Source organism: Parasteatoda tepidariorum, chromosome 12 (assembly GCF_982258835.1).
Source record: "Parasteatoda tepidariorum strain Cologne lab strain chromosome 12, Ptep-v5.0, whole genome shotgun sequence".
NCBI lineage: Eukaryota > Metazoa > Arthropoda > Arachnida > Araneae > Theridiidae > Parasteatoda > Parasteatoda tepidariorum.
In genome coordinates, this window is record NC_141766.1 from 5642089 (window position 1) to 5659141 (window position 17053).

A 17053-nucleotide genomic window follows, 5' to 3' on the forward strand; every position below is an offset into this window, starting at 1 on the left:
TGGGGTTGTAAGTTTTTATTTTTCTACATTATTCTATTGCTAATATAACAACAACAAAAAATTCATACTTTAATTTTTCTAAAGTTTGAGAACTTCCTTAAATAAGGGACAATAATAAAGCAAAAGTTTTCATCCTTGCTATCATATTAGAAAATACTATTACTTTTTCTATAATATTTGATGTAACAAAAAATTTAGCGTATAAATATTGTTTGATTGAAAAATTTTGTTACAAGTTTACAACCTTCAATGCCGTCCAACAGTTTTTCAAGTTATATAGTGAAATATGTGCTTTGAAAGTCGGTTGTGTGTTAAAATAAGGAAAAGTTGATTTTCATAGCTAACAAGTAGAAACAATGATTAGTGCTGTACAAAAAGAAAACTAATTTAGTATAACTGCTATATTTTTTAATGGAAAAAATACAGTACATAAGGGTTTCCAGAAGGTATGAAAACTTCACAAATTATCATAACATTTGTAGACACGTAACACACCAACTTCTCTTGATGGTTCACAGGTCATTTCACCATTCTCACTTCTCTGCCAGTTTCTTTACATCCCAGTTATCTTCAATTTAAAAACTACATAAACTAATAAATTTTAAAGAAAATTAACCTTCATTTTTGATGACCAAATTTAATTCATTTGACATCTCACCCTCAATTCGAATTCCTGTTTTCGAATTTGTAATCAATGCTTCTACTAAATATTTTAGATTAAATACCAAGCTCTTTCATCGCTCCATTTTTTTTTTCTCTTTTAAGGCTATCAAAAGGACTTTGAAAGTCAATAAATAAATAAGAATTTGTCTTTGTCCAAAAAAAAAATATATCAGTGACTATTTCTGAGAAAACCACTCTGATAGTTCTGTATTTGAGAGTCAACAAATAAGTTTTTTTTTAAGCTGAAATAAGTCAAATTTTTTTAATAGTCTTATTTTTTCCTCTTCAACTATGTTCATTTTCCAAAATTGTAATAGCTCTAAGTTTATTATGCCACATAATGAGTAAATGAATATCATCTTATTTTTCTCCCTATTGAAATCCCTCTTCTGTGTAACCTCAATTATTATTCCTCAAAATTATCAACATGCTGTTACAATATCATCTATAACAACAAACTTCTCATAAATATCAGTTTCTTTCATTTAGATTTATTAAATTGGCATATCAGTTAATATTAACTTCATTGGTAATGGATTATTTGGGCTAATTCTTTTCACGCATAACTTCTTCTTTCTTATTCCTATGTCAGTAAGCGACTCATAAAATTAGGAATTGGGATTCAAATAAATATTTTATAATATTTAGAAATGTAAAATAAAAATATTTAATTAGTAAAACACATTAGGAAATGAAGGGGAAATTCAAATTTTTGCAGGACATAAAAGTTTACGATATCAAAACTTTTCATGCTGTCAAAAAAGGTTTTGTTAGCAGAACTATTTTAATGGTGAAAACATAGTATTAATTAAATTAGTTTTTGGTGAATTGATTGTATTAATAGAGTTAACTATCACCAATATCAGTTATGTTAATAATATGGGGCTAACTTCTATAATTTTTGCTACGCCCCTGGCTGTTGCAGTTATAATGCATTTAAAGATTGCTGGTATGTTTAATAAAATACCCTATACAAAAATTTTATTTATTATACATTCTAACTTTAATCTTTAGTTAATTGTGATTTGTGCTTCATTAGTTATATGTTATTTATAATGTTTTATCATTAATATAAAACATACTTTATCTAGAACTACTTCTTACTTATTATTTCTCATATAAGTTTCTGATGTAAAATTATAAATATTAGTAGGTAAGTTTGCCACAAGAATTAATTTTTAAGAAAATTTCAGTTTATTAAAATTAATATCATGTCTGTAGACAAGAGGAAGGATTGCCACACCTCAAAATTGAAATTTCAGCTTGAAAACTCTTTTCAAAAGTAGAAGATTTTTTGAAAGAAATATTTTTTTCAGATATTTTCAAAATAAAACATTATAATTCTTGTATTTTCAAAAGGAGAAAAACTTCATGAATCAACTTTACTTTAATTACAAACTAATGTTACTGTAAACTACGTATTTAATCAATTATCAGAAAATAAGGTATGTTAGAAGTCCTTTTCTTTGTTATATATATATATGTACGATAAAACTTTTGATCAATGGTCTCTTGTGGGATTATGCCTATATGACCTGTGTCAAGAGGGGGCAATATTCAGTGTCTTAAAAGAACTGATTGCCCAAAAAAAAAATTTTTTTTTAAATTATACACTATAAAAATGAATAATTGCAAACAAGATTACTCAAATGAATTACTACTATTTATTATCTTTAATATAATCAATTTTTTTTAGGATGTAATTGATTTGCATTTTTCCACACCCAAAAAAATTGAAGCCAATTTTCATGAGCTTTTTCTTGTTTACTATCTGCTGAAATTTTCCTTAAATGTAAGGAATTTTCGTTTGAGATAATTACTCAAATTTCAATTATTTCTTATTTAGACATCCACTCTTCCAGTGTCTAGAACTACAAATACTGGTCAGGCCTGTTCACGCATTTCTTTTGCACAAGTGCTGTCAATTTCTGTGAACTACTTAAATTTAAATCTGACCAATAACACATCAAGAATTACTGTTCATAGTTCATGTTCAAACAAGATTCCTATGATTCCTGCAGACCATCCATGTATCTTTAGTAGGCAGAATTAAACTGTCAAAACTATGATTTACTTCTGTATCAATGTTTAAAAATTTCAGTGAAACATAATTTCTGTTATTCTTGGCATCAATCCTTGAAAGATGTTGCTTGTCTGGAGTAGGAAGAATTGAACTGCCAAATCTGTGATTAAATATTGTATGATTGCTTAAAAATTGTTAACAATAACTTGAATGTGAAGACCGATAATTCGAATAAGTTTAGTAAGGATTAGTTAAAATTATTGTTGACAAGTGATAAAAAATTGGAAAAAGTTAATTAAGAATGATACAAAATTTGTTAACAATAAGTGGTCGTTGCTCTGAAATGTAATGTAAAATCTAATGGAAGACGTTCAGTACCATAAACATATAGTCATTCTTCTGAGGTTGCTGTTGTTTGGAGGCGATCATTAACGGAGGCTTTATTGTATGTATATATATATATATAAATAAATAAAATTTTATCATTCTTTGCAATAGTAATCTGCAATAATCAGGCACTAAACTTAACCATTAGTTATTCTTTTATTTTCCTTAATTTAAATGCATTAAGGATGATAAGTATTGAAGGTTTTAGAGCATAATATCAATAATCTTCACTTTAAAAAAAGTAATGTCTTTCTATCTTGAAACACTAAAGATCAATATAAGTTTCATAAAGTTTGTTCCATTAAAGCATCTTGTTTTAAAATCTTTTGTACTTATATTATATAATTTTGATTTATTCTTACTCAGTGAAACGGATCAATTTTCCTCGTGTAACTATTAATGTATTAGTACAATATTTTACATTTTTTTTCCTCATGAACATAGTTCTATAATTTATTAATTGATTGCCACTAATACTTACATAGTTTGTCTAAAATAAGAACTCCCCTAGCCATTCGTTTAGGAGTCACTGTTTAGGACAGGTTTTGGCTCGGGTCGGTGAGAGAAAGGGGATCTTTTTTTTTTTTTTTGGTCTATTGTGTTAAGAATTAAGAGAAGCTACCCTCCCTGAAATGCTCTATTCTTATTTCCATAGCGGCAGGCGGCCTCAGACTTCGTGGCGGAGTAGTTCTTACTGTAGACAAACTACAATAACAATTTTGTGTGACATTTTGCCTTTGTTTTCTTTTCCTCTAATATTTATTCTCCACTTGTGACTAGTACTTATAATTTAAGTTCAATGTTTTTCTTTTTATACAGCTTCTTTAAAATCCATTAATGTCAGAAGAAATCATTTCTTGCAATAATTTTAACAACTTAAAACAACTTCTTGCAATAACCAAATAACTTTTGTTCAAAATGTATAATTTTGGGTTAAGCATAATAAATAATGTTGCTTATATAAGTAATGTTTCAGTCCTTAATTCTCATCTTTAAGAAGTAACTAATTCTATTTTTTTAGTTTTGGTTTCATTATGTGCTCATTGATTAGTGTTTTTTTTATTTTTATGCTAAAGATTAATGATTGTTTTGTTGTTTTATAATGTTTTCAAGACATATATAAAAGGAATATTTTTATAGATAAAATTAATCAAGCTAAAACAGGTTATTTTTTAAAAAATGTTTCAGTTCTTATGATTTATTTAATTTTCTTATAAAATTTATAAATGTCATTGTGTTGTTTTGCTACTTTGTTAAAAATTTTATTATTTTTGTAAGTATTCTATACTTATTTTTAGGGAAATCAAAACATTAACCTTTATGTAATGTTTTGAAAGGGTTCATAAAAATACACTGTTACAGATTCTAAAAAGATTAAATATTTTGTCCTGTAAGACATGTTTACATATTTTTTCTTTATTGGTTGAATGTTAGTAGTTGGTGTAACATTTTGGGATAGTAAGTTTTAATTTATAATTATAGCCTAATAATTTATTCCTACTATTTAGCTTATTTAGTTGAACTACATAAGTAAAATGAATCTAACATGATTTATTTAAATCATACTTAAAAATAAATGAGTTATATAAAGTATATTCTTTTAAATAAATATTGTTTTATAAGGAAATCTCACTCATATGAATGTTTCTACTGAAAATAATTAGCTGTGTGAATCTGCTGGAATTATTGTAAAGCAATTTTGTATTGAATTTAGGAAACTAACCATCTCATTTGTCAGTAGCTTATAAAATCAAAAAATGTGCTATGAGCTTATCTTCTGTTTAATGAAATACTCTTGATTTAGTCAACAAAAAAAAAAATTTCTTCTGTTGTGCTTATTTTTTATGAAATTTTTGTTTTTGGTCTATAAATTATTTTTAAGTTTTTGTTGTAAATGTAATGCTGTTTTATCAGTTGTAGCTCTAGTGCAGCATTTACAACTGAATCAGATTTTAAAACTTCGCAAATAAGAATAAAATCACTTAATACCAATATATTAGGCATGGTATTGTATTACATATTGCTATCGGTTAGAAGTTACTGATTTTTTTTAACAAATTTTTAAAATATTCTAAAAATGCTATTACCAAACACTGAAAATGTATGCTTATGGAAAATCGGCTGCATCCATAATGAAATTAAACAACAAAAAAAAGTATTTCAAGATGCTAATAAGTCTATTGTAACTAGTCACAAACTATTTTATTTATTGAAATTTTGGAGCATGTGAAATTTTATCTATACAGAGTTTAGTTTGCTGATTTCTTCATTTATATTATGGTAGCTCAAAATAAATCGCAATATGAGTTGTGTGCTACTCCATTGTATTTAACGAATGCAAATAAATTTATATCTTTTAATAGGTCTTGTAAATATATAAAAAAAATAGCTGTATTATGAGTGGTTGTGGTTCCCTCAATGTCGTACATTTAAGCAATATTTCTATATAAGTCTTTTTGCTACAGCTCATCTATGACATTTTAAAGTGTTCTTTACATTCATTTATTGTTTAGTAGAATTAAACTCTGAATATTTATCACTCTCCTTTATGCATTTACTTTATTAATAATTTAAGCAAAAGATCCTGCTATGAACTTGTTTTCTTGATCTCTTTTTGTAATCTCATTTGTCAGTAGCTTTTTAAATTTGCAATATTTTTATCAACAGAGATTCTATATGTGAGCGTCTAAAGATTATATTCTTAAAAATATTTTGTGTTCCATGTTATTGGTGATATTTGTAATCTGTTCTCTTCAAACTATGTATATTTTATTGATTTTCTATTTATTTTATACAGATCTAACATATTGATACTTTAGTGCAATCATTTGTTTTCAGATTTGTTCTTTTCTTTAAAGTTTATGAAATTTAATATATTGAAATTAGTTTTAGCCTTTATACTGTAAAATCTTATGAATCAGATAAATATACTGTAAATCATATATTTAATAAAAGTAATATGGGGCAAAACTGTGTAATAACTGTGTCTTTCTATTATTTTAACAATTTCAGTCTTTGAGACATAATTACCCCTTAATTGTTGTGGTTGTTGTTGGACATAAATACTCCATACAGTATGGATAATTAGCGCCCATGGGTTGCTAAGAGAAGAAATTATTATATAAAACAAGTTCATAATGTTTTTGTCTAAAATAAATTTTAAGACAGTTCTGACTATAAAAATTTTAATGTCCTCTTTTCATATCTTATAAACATAATGTTTCAGTGAATTTTACTGCAAGTTTTGTTCATTAATGTGTCATCATGGTGAAAGATTTTATGAAACAAGATGTTCAAAGCTGAATATTTCTCAAAATGTAAAGATTAAGTATGGTTTCTTTTAGTAGACACTGTGTATGTGTTGTTAAATCTAAAAAAATAATAATTTACATCGAACCATTTATTTATTATCGGACCATTAATAAGTTTTGTGCTGCTAGTTCCGAAAATGTTAAGCTGCCGTTTACAAAAATTGCAGAGATTTTTTTTTAAAAACTATTCCAGGGTTCCCACGGTCCTTGAGAGTCCTTGAAAGTCCTTGAATTTTTTTTTGCTAAAATTAGGTCCTTGAAAGTGCTTGAAAAACGTCTTAGGTCCTTGAAAAACTTGATAGGTCCTTGAATTTGTCCAATACTGCCGGTGGCCCTTTTTATAAAACACCCGCGGATCTTTCTCGTTCTTTCTGTTTTGTTTCCGAGCCCTCTCACGTGGTTTTTAACGCCACCGTTTCTAACCGGGCCTAGCGTCTTGGTGTCTGCCAAGCGCGCGGAGCACAGCAGACAATCAATGCGTTCGGGGCGAGACTCCACTTCATCTTCTGTCGCATATGCTTAGATCTTCTTTTTTCTTATCGAAACTGGAATACTCTCGAATTTCGTAACAATATGTACCTTGTAGTTTTCAATAAATTTGCCGTTTTACCATCCGCACTTGTCCTTACGTTTGCGTCATTTCAAAACTTAATAGTAAAGCGTATTCGCAAAGGCACGACTTCGTATTTGTGTTATGTAGTTTAGACTAGTTATGCCTGGGAAGTGCTATTTTAATCCCCAATGGATGGATAATCAAGCTTATAAAGAATGGATTTTATCGATGCCCGAAAAGAAGTTCAGAGCCAAGTGCCGATTATACATGAAGGAGATCGATATCGCGAAAATGGAAGAATCTGCTCAGAAATCACACATGAAAGAAAGGTAAAACAAAAAAGCAGTCTCATGCCCTGTGTTATTTAGTTGTCTGCTGTGTATCAAAAAATTTAGGAAGGTTAATTAGTTAGAGCAATTTACACTAAACAGAAGAAGGCACATGTAATATTAAAGTGGAAGTACATCGAGGAGAGGCGCCGCAATATCCCAACAAAAAAACATAAAATAATCATACCTTCATCTCAATCCACTGGAGAAAAGGAGACATCAAACAATTTGGCTTAGCTGCAATAATTTTAAAAAGACACAAGGAAAAGTCCAGAGTTCAGATTTTTGTTGTAGTTTATTAATGTGGATCACTTCTTATCAATAAAATCGTTGGGGCAGCAGAATCACAAGCATGTCCAGTTAGGGGTCACAACAATGATCATCTTTTCCATCTCTTAGTAGTAGCATCAGTGGCGGCTGGCAGTAGTCGCAGTCGATACATAAACATGTCGCTTCTGGAAAGGCGAGCCAAAAAAAATTTAAGATGGTGATTGATTTTCGTTATTGTCGAAAAACTGCATCCTTGAGGAGTCGGCGGGCAGGTATTACGCCATTAAGAAAGGAGTGAAGTTCGTTCCCTCAAACAGAGAGAAAAACGAAGCAAAATAAACGCTCAGTACGCGAGCGAGGTGACTGAGAAAAATCAGAGTATCGAACAATCACTTAAATGTTCATGGCGAGGGAAAAACAAACAATCACAGCCCGCAAAAGGCATCCGCAGGTGGGTCGGAGAAATATGACCGCCATGTATTTAAACAAAAATAAAAAAAACTCCGTCTCTCCAAAGAGAGGAGGGGGTGAAAATGAAAAACCCCTGTTGAGGGATCGTAGTTTTAAAGGAACAAATATCGAATTTGCTCCCCGCTCCCAGAAATGGGCGGTATTTAAAGAAATAGCTAGAAGTGGAAGTTAAACTTCCTAAAAAGCAAAAGAATCTAGCTTAAGGAGTGAACTGAAGTGAGTTAACTAACCCCTTAAATTTAAGCATAATTAAATACTAACGGCGACCGTACAGTAACTAAAAACATGTGTTGACATCAAAGGTCGCCGACAGCTTTTTTCCAAGAAAAGGAGTGTCTGAGGAATGTGCAAGGAACTTCCTGGGGAAAATGTCCTCATTGCGCTAACGCGTTAAGGGGCGAGAAGAAAAAGATGAAGACAATAAAAATTGTATCATAAAATTATAAATTAAGCCGAAAAAATAAGTATTTTGATTAACAAAACAGGATATTTAGAAATTAGGCTGTGACTTAATGTCACACCCTGAGTTCTCTTTTTCCAAAGACATCAACATCTAATTCATCTGGTGTAAATACTCCTTCAACATTGTGTGCCCCGTGTGAAACAGAAACTTTAGTGGCCGAGGTTACATTGTCTTCTTATCTGGTCAAAAGGAATGTGCTCGATGCTAAAATTCTCTGGAGTCTGAAGTGCATCACTAGTAATTATTCATGTAACTCCTGTGAAGGGATTAGTAAATTGTTCCCCAAAATGTTTGCTGATAGCTGTATAGCGAGACAATTTTTTTGTAGTGCCACAAAGTGAGCCTATTTGGGCTGCTTTGGATTGGCACTATACTTCAAAGGGATTCTTATAAATGAACTGAAGAATGTTGATTGCTACACTGTACTCTTTGATGAGACGTTAAATCAGTCTCTACAATCTAAGCAGATGGACATTATGGTAAGGAATTGATAATAAAGTTTGCACTAAGTATCTTACCTCCCAATTTATGGGTCATGGAACTGCAGAAAATATTTTGTCCTCTTTTTACAAATGCATGGATGATGGTTAAAAACTCTCTAAAATACTTCAATTATCCATGGATGGACCCTATCTCAATTGGAAATTCTATTAGAAGCTTCAGTGTGAATTAAAGGAGAAATATTCCCACCAGATCATATTCATTGGCAATTGTGGATTACACATAACGAATAATGCTTTTAAACATGGTGAAAATGGGATATGTTCCTTATTTTCAGAAAGAATTGTTGCTGCATAACATTTAGAGAAGGTTGTGTAAATTATGGATGAATAATTTCAGAAACGATGTTTAATAGAGGAGAGGAAGGGGTTATGGAATAGTCATGGAATATGGAATACCTAAGATTTAGCTCTGTCTTTCATGCAGCCTTCACATGGAAATACACAGGATTAAAGGATTTCACCATTAACACCTCATTACCATTAGTTATAGATTGTGCTGAAAATGATTTTGTGAATTAATATGTAAAACCAGTAGGGTTATTTTTAAAAAAATATAAATTTTAGTCCATAATACATATACTCTCTTCTCTCTATATAGGCAAAGCATTTAGGTATTATATTTGAAATTAATTATTGCCACAACAAGCATTGTTGCTTCTAGTAAAATAGAAGAGAATAATTTTTAAAATTTGTCTTAGATTAAGGTCCTTGAAAATTTTGTTGAGGTCCTTGAAAAGTCCTGGAAAGTCCTTGAATTTCAATCTCATCATAGAGTGGGAACCCTGTATTCGTTTTAAAAAATTGCTGTAAATTATTTCGAAGTTTCATATTTTATACTGATATTTCACAAGTTCCTGCCATAGCCATTGGAATTAACACAAAATAAATTACAGTGCACAAAAAATAAAACTGACCACCTTCCTAACTTTCCATCCAATGATTGGATCTTCAGGTTCTAAGACTCAGTCTTAATGGTTCAAGGGGGTGACCTCAAATATGCTAATTAATTACTCCAAACGATATTTTTTAAGTTGCAAAATCAGACATAAAAACTTACTGTTTTACGTACTCTTTTTTTCAACTGATTCGAATTTCTGAACCTCAAAATATGGTCCCAATAGTGTGGTCAGGAGAGCGGTCCAAAGTTTTTGATCTATTAATGATTTTATTTTTTACGTATTTCACCATATCTCAACTTATAAAACTAATCGAAATTATCGCACACCATTATAAAATTCGTTTAACCCAAGGTAACTCCGCGCAAAATATGACTTTTATTAAATATTTATTATTTTATTTAATAATAGTCGACAAAATTTTGAATTGTAAGGAATATAAATTTTTACATTATTTTAAATGTCAAAATAGAAGAAATTAGAATTAAACCTGAGAAATCAAATTTTAAACATACGACTAATTCAAAATTCGATTTCTCAGAAACTATTCTGAACCTTTATGACACTAGCGGCCAAAGATCAGACGAATATGATCTCAATTCGGTACTCTCTGATTGTATATACTTAACCTTTAATACGTATATTCTCGAAACACGCGAACTTTGGTAAGCATTTCTTCCGCGGTCCTAAAGGGGTTTAAGACAAAAATTTTGTGGCAGATGCAGGATTTTGGCTATGTGGTCATCATTGCGCGCATTTCAATTAATTGCATTTGAAAACTTTTTTTTTCAATAAATTAAAGCATCTTTTTTTAAAAAACAGAACAAAGAAAGCTATGCACTCTTAACTCTTGCCGAATCCTAGAACTCGCAATACAATTAGCTCATTTTGCCAAAGTCTTGTTTAATATCCCAGCTTTTATAATCTTTTCTTTTTAATTTAAATATGTTAGAGATAGTGTCCCAGCTAAATATCGCTTGTCAACTCTCAGAATTGCTTGTGCAGTTGTTTTCAGATCGATGAAAAACCTGATTTTGCTCACTCTATTTACCTATTTGAACCAGGAACCACGATGGAGCAGATTGCTAATAAAACGACAAAATATTGAAGTAGTTCAATATTCGTTCCTTTCTCGCAAACTTACAAAAGTTTGTACATTTAAAATCCTTAAAAATAACTTCGCGTCTATTATTCACTTATATGGTTTGAATTTAATACTTAACTGTTAAACTACATTTTTTCTCACTAAGTATGTATATTTTTCCAAACACAGAACGTCTGCTTAAAAGCACCTAAGAAAAAAAAGAATCTTAGGAAGAATTTGAAATCTCTGTATTTATTTTTAAAAAAATATCGAGCTCCTTGTTTACTTTTCGGGATTATATAAATGAAATTTATCGATAAAACAAACTTTACTATCTTCAAAACTAATTTCATACAGGGCATCTTCATACATGAGAATATGTGGCTGCAAAAACTTTAAATTTTGCTGTATTTCTGGTGGCTGCTCGAATTCTCTCTAGCTTTTTATCGATGGGTGCAAGCTTGTCTGGGAAGTAAAGGTGGTGATTGCGCAATGCTGGGCGCATTGCTACCGTCATCCCACTGTTAATGAAGTTGTGGAGCATGAGCCCCCTGACCTACAAAAAACTGTTTGGGGGAATGCTTTTTTTATTGAATAAAAGTATTTATAGTATATTGAAAACTCGTAAAAAATATTACAATTTAATTTTATAAACTAATTCAAAATTTAAATAAAGACAGTTGTGATTCTTCGGACTTGTCGCTACAAAAAAAAAATCAATATTTATTAACAGTTTTCACTAGGCTGAATTAAAAAGACGGCGCAAATATATATATAAATAAATCAACATTACTATAATGAACTCAAAAGCTAATGTTCTTTTCAATAAGCTTATAATAAATCAAAAATTAGTACTTATGTATAATTCATTAACTCCTATATCTTCAACGTCTTACGATTCAGTATCATATATAACTATATACACACACAGGAAACAATGCTTGGTGTGCCTAAAGCCCCCCTTTTTAGTTCCCTCTCGGTAAATTCAAGAAGACTACTATTTGCAGTCTAATTATTTCCGTATTAAGCTTTTTTATTTATTTTTTGTGACACGGGCCTGACAACCTAGATTTCCTTTCGTGGATTCAATGGTAGCCTCCTCGCTTGACCTTTCATTTCTCGAAGGGTAACCTGAGGATTTCCTGTAAAACAATATGATTGTGTGTATTGAATAGTGATTTAAAAAATTAGGTAAATGCAAACGACTTTCTGGGTTAAGAAAATATTTTTCCCAATCGTTTGCTGAGTATTTAGAAGATAAAAAAATAGTAGGAAATGATAAAATATTTATGTGTTATCTGAAACTTATTGCACAAAGAGGGCGCTGGTTATCTACTCGGAGGATATGTTGGATTGTTCGTACGCCACTGCTATCTTTTTCTTTTCTTAATTTTATCACTGTGGTTGACCAACCGAACAAAGTTTCAGTCCGCTATTTTTTTTCCCCTTTAAAATATCAAAATGCGAACAAATTATGGCAGAATTACACAATGGGAAAGTTTTCCTGCTATAATTAGTGCGTATTTTGTTTTTTTCATCATTTGACTTATCATGGTTTATTCTAAGTTAATCCGCATCCCTTTTTATCTAAACTTTAAATTTTAACACTTACCGTCATTTTTTTTTAAAAAAAATACTGACATTTTTTTCCCTTTAAAATATCAAAATATGAACAAATTATGGCAAGATTACATACACAATGGGAACGTTATACTGCAATAATTTGTGTGTATTTTGAAAACAATTTTTTAGTATTTGCATTTTCATGCATTATTCTAAGTTTACCTGAACTCACTTTTCTTAAACTCACTTTTCTCACTTTTCTTGCGATCTCCCTGTTTGGTAATAGTTATTTGTTGTTAAAAAATGCGTGGTGGCTAGCTAGCTTTAACTCAGGCGCAATTCGTTCAATCGTCTGTGTTTTAAAATACCTATGTTGGTGAAACAGAATTTTACCTTGAAAAGTTTCTCCTCTAGTATAGTGTCCTAAAGGGAGGCTACTAGAGTTATAGCTAAAGGCCACAAATTTTTTAACATCCCACTAGCGGCTTATAAAACTTAAGTTTTATAATTATGAGAGTGAAATTGGTGATCGTAATTTTCAAAAAATTTATTAAATGCTTTTTTATAGAGTAGTTAAAATGTTATTTTGCATTTTAATTTGGGAAAACAAAAAAAATGATATTTGGTCATGTTTCTAAAAACGAAAAATGTTGTGAAAAACTTAACAGCTTCTCCTAAACAGCTCTCATTTTGTTTAAAGTCTTTCGAACTCATTTTTTGGAACCATTTAGAGAAACAATTTTTTTTATAGGCAAAGTCATAACTTTATTAAGAAAAAAGAAAGTTTTAATTTTTTCTTTCAATTTTTTTTTTAAATTTGTATAATTGATGGTTCTTATTGCTATTTAATATTTATATTTTAAGTAAGATTTTTTTGCTGTTGTAAGAACATATTGGTATTTTAATGTTGAATGCAATTAATTTTGTAAAAAAATAAAAATTTCAAAAAGTTTTATTTTTTTGATTTTTCGTAAAACGCACTGAGGCGGAATTGAATTTTACAGAAAGTTTCAAGCATTCTGAGTGTATTTCAATTTTAGATAATTTGATATAATTCAGTCCTCAAGTTGCACATCAGTCCCAGCTGTTAATCCAACCCAATGTATTTTTTACCCTGTCTACATTTTAATTCATTAATGCATGACTCGTCCTGCTATTCCTGATAAAAAATATTTTATCCTGACTTTTTGTGAGTGTCCAGAACATCCCATTTTTTATGGATACAAATAGATTTTAAAATAATCTATTTAAATTTTCGATCCATCATCTTTTCATTTTATATAATAATGCTAGTAAACGTCGCAAAATTCGATTGTACAAACTTAAACTGCTCACTAATTATATGCATGGTTCAGGCATATAATCTTACTTGCCAGATTCATTGCTTTAAACGTTTTGGAAATTCAGTCAATTTAAAGAAAGAAAACTCATTAAAAAAATTTCATTATCAAATATTTATGGTGATAAATACAGGATGTTTATTTAACTGTGATTTTCAGCAAATACAGTAACAAATCCTTTTGAAGTGGAGCTATGTAGCTTCACTATTATTGATTCGTCAATCTTAAAAGTGATCAATTCCAAGTAATTGTCGCAAGTATTATTTAATTTGTGATAGAAAAAAATTACAACAGATTGAGTTCATTAAAAAAAATGATAAGCACTTTATTACACACAACATTTCTGATTTTAACTACAACATTTTTACACAAGGTATACATTTAGTCATGTACTCAAGGTATTTCGTAAGAATCACTCTTAATAGCTTTAGAGTCCTATTCAAAAACAGAGTCAAAATTAGGGTTAGGAGTTGCAAATCAATAGTTAAGCAAGGAAAAAAAAACACTATCGACTCACATCTTAAGAAGACAAAACTTTAAAAATATCAAAACTTGTTTGATTTCCGAGGGAAAAAAAGAGATTTGATAGACTTGCATGTTTCATCAGGCAATCAAACAGGTTTGAATTATCATCAATCCGCTTTTTCCAGTTAAATGATTTCGTTAGCATTTTTTCCTTGCTTTATTAATTTGGGATCCCTATGTTGTATACTCTTTTTGCTTGATTTTTGGCAAGGATTTTAAACATATACTAAGGGTGGTGATAAGTGATTATGGAATATCCTGTATATACATTTTAATTCTAAAATCTCTTACATTTGAAAAAATGTAGGATTTTTTTGAAAAAACTCATCTTATTCTAGTTTTTAGGATTTTTTTAAGAAACCTGAGAAAAAAAACTATTTGAAACTCTTTTTTTTCTCATTCCAACTATTTTTTTTAAAACGAGTCAAATTAAAGTTTAAAGTATTTAAATATGATATAATATTGATATCTCCCTACTCTTAAATTCATAATTCTGAATTCCAACTTATGAATAATACAGTTTTTAAACAAAGTGCAATTTTAAATACATGATTTAGTAATAGCATAATCTTATCAATTTTCAATCGCCTGAATTGAAAGTAATCAACATTTACAATAGTTGAGTTCTAAAAAAAACTAAATTTTCTCTTTTATTATCCCTAAACCTTCAGATTTGAATAATAATCCATTTCAACATAAAAATTTCCACAGTAAAAAATAATGATCATCAATCAGTAACAGAAATCTTTCCGTTTATATTCTCTATAAACAGCACTTGGCAATTTCATGACAATGAGAAATTTAAATTCGTTGGGCACCTTGAGTTTTTAATAAATAGAAATAAAAATAATTTTATATATTTGATAAAAAGAAATTTGTTTGAATCATCGTTTGCTGCGTTCTCAAGAAATCTGGTTTTTTTTTTCACCAAGTTTCACAATTAGTTACTAAGTTAGTCAACAGCTGGAGCTGCTGGTCTTCAAAATAATTAACATTTTCTGCAACAACGCAGTTCAATCTGAAGACAAATTTGGCTCTAAATAGATGCTCTTGCTAATATGATTATCAGTAATAATGGTTTGATATGCAGCAAAAGACATAGTTTTAATTTATTTTTTTCATTTTATTATTTTTTTTTATCAACCAATAAACTTTGTGATTAATTTTGTTTCTTGATGAGAATAAATTGCCTCCTTGAATTAAACTCAGCAAACCGTACATTTATTTTCTTTTTTTCTACAATTGATTTTTTAAATCGTATCCCCAGTATTTATAAACTGTTTCTGAAGAATTACAAATATTAAGATGAAGTTGATTGACAATAAAAATTTGATATGAAATTTCTTTTTTCACAGTTAAATAAAGGCAATGTTTTTTAAAATACGACATCCACGAACAAATAAGAATGGCATATTTAATATTATTTCTGAAGTTAAAATCGAAAGAAATTAAACTCAGTTTAAGTGCGTGTAAAAAGGGCTTCAATTAAGTCAATGGTTTTAATATTAATTTTTTTTACTTAGAGCCTTAAATTTGCATGTTAAAATTAAAAACCTCATTGGAAGCTATCGAGTGTTCCAGATCTAAAATTCTAGATTAGTGGTCCCTAACCCTATAGCTGCAGGCACCATGGTGTCCGCCGCCGATTTGTTTTAGTGTGCCTGCGCACCACAAAGCGACGGTGATAAAATAATTCAGTTATCAATAAAATGCTAAGTAAAAGTATCAATTCCAATTACATGTTTGCTATGAAAAAAGAAATATTAAATGGTGCCCTATGTCTGATCGGTTATTGCTCCTAGGTATAGAAGGAAAAAAAGATTGGGGATTATTTTTTGCATTGATAGAAAAAAAGGAGGACAAGAATTTACAAGGTAGGAGGAGATATTAGCCTTAGAGGAGACATTAAGGTAGAACCCTTTATTTATCATTTAAAAGCACGATATTTTAGGATAATTCTAAATATTTGAATCTTATGTCAACAAGTTTATTGGTTTATAGAAAATATTAGAATATATCATTCTTAAAAATTGTGAAAAATATTTCCTTGTGACTACAATTTGATAAGCTAGTATTTTTAATTAATGAGAATTCTTTGTAAAAACTCAAAAATATGAGGAAATAGAGTTCAACTATGTTGTATATAAGACGGCAAAAATTAAAGTATTGGTGCATAAAAGCTTGATAGCGAGAAAACAGTTGAACTAAATTCATCAGTAAATACTATTTTATATATTGCGAGAATTCGAATTTTAAAATAAAAAATAATTTAATTCTTTATTAGCAGGAGATAAAATTACACTGTAAGTCTATTTTTGGGATAAAACAGACATAGCAAGTAACATTTTACATACATTTCAATATTGGCATTGCATTTGCTCTTATAATTACATTTTACACTTACATTTTATAAAACACTTCATCAATTTCGTTTCCCCTTTGCTGTAGAGTGTTATATGCAGATTTTTACGTAGAGGTGAAATTATTTATAGTTATTGCTTCTTAAATGAGGCGTTAGTATGTTTTACGCTTGTAAACATTGAATTTTTTCAGTGAAGTAAGAAAAACTTCAAATAATCTCGCTTCAGTGGAAAAATCTACGTACAGCACATTACTGTTTCTAAGGAGAAACTTGATTGAAATTTTTATAAAATTTAAGTGTAAAATGCAAT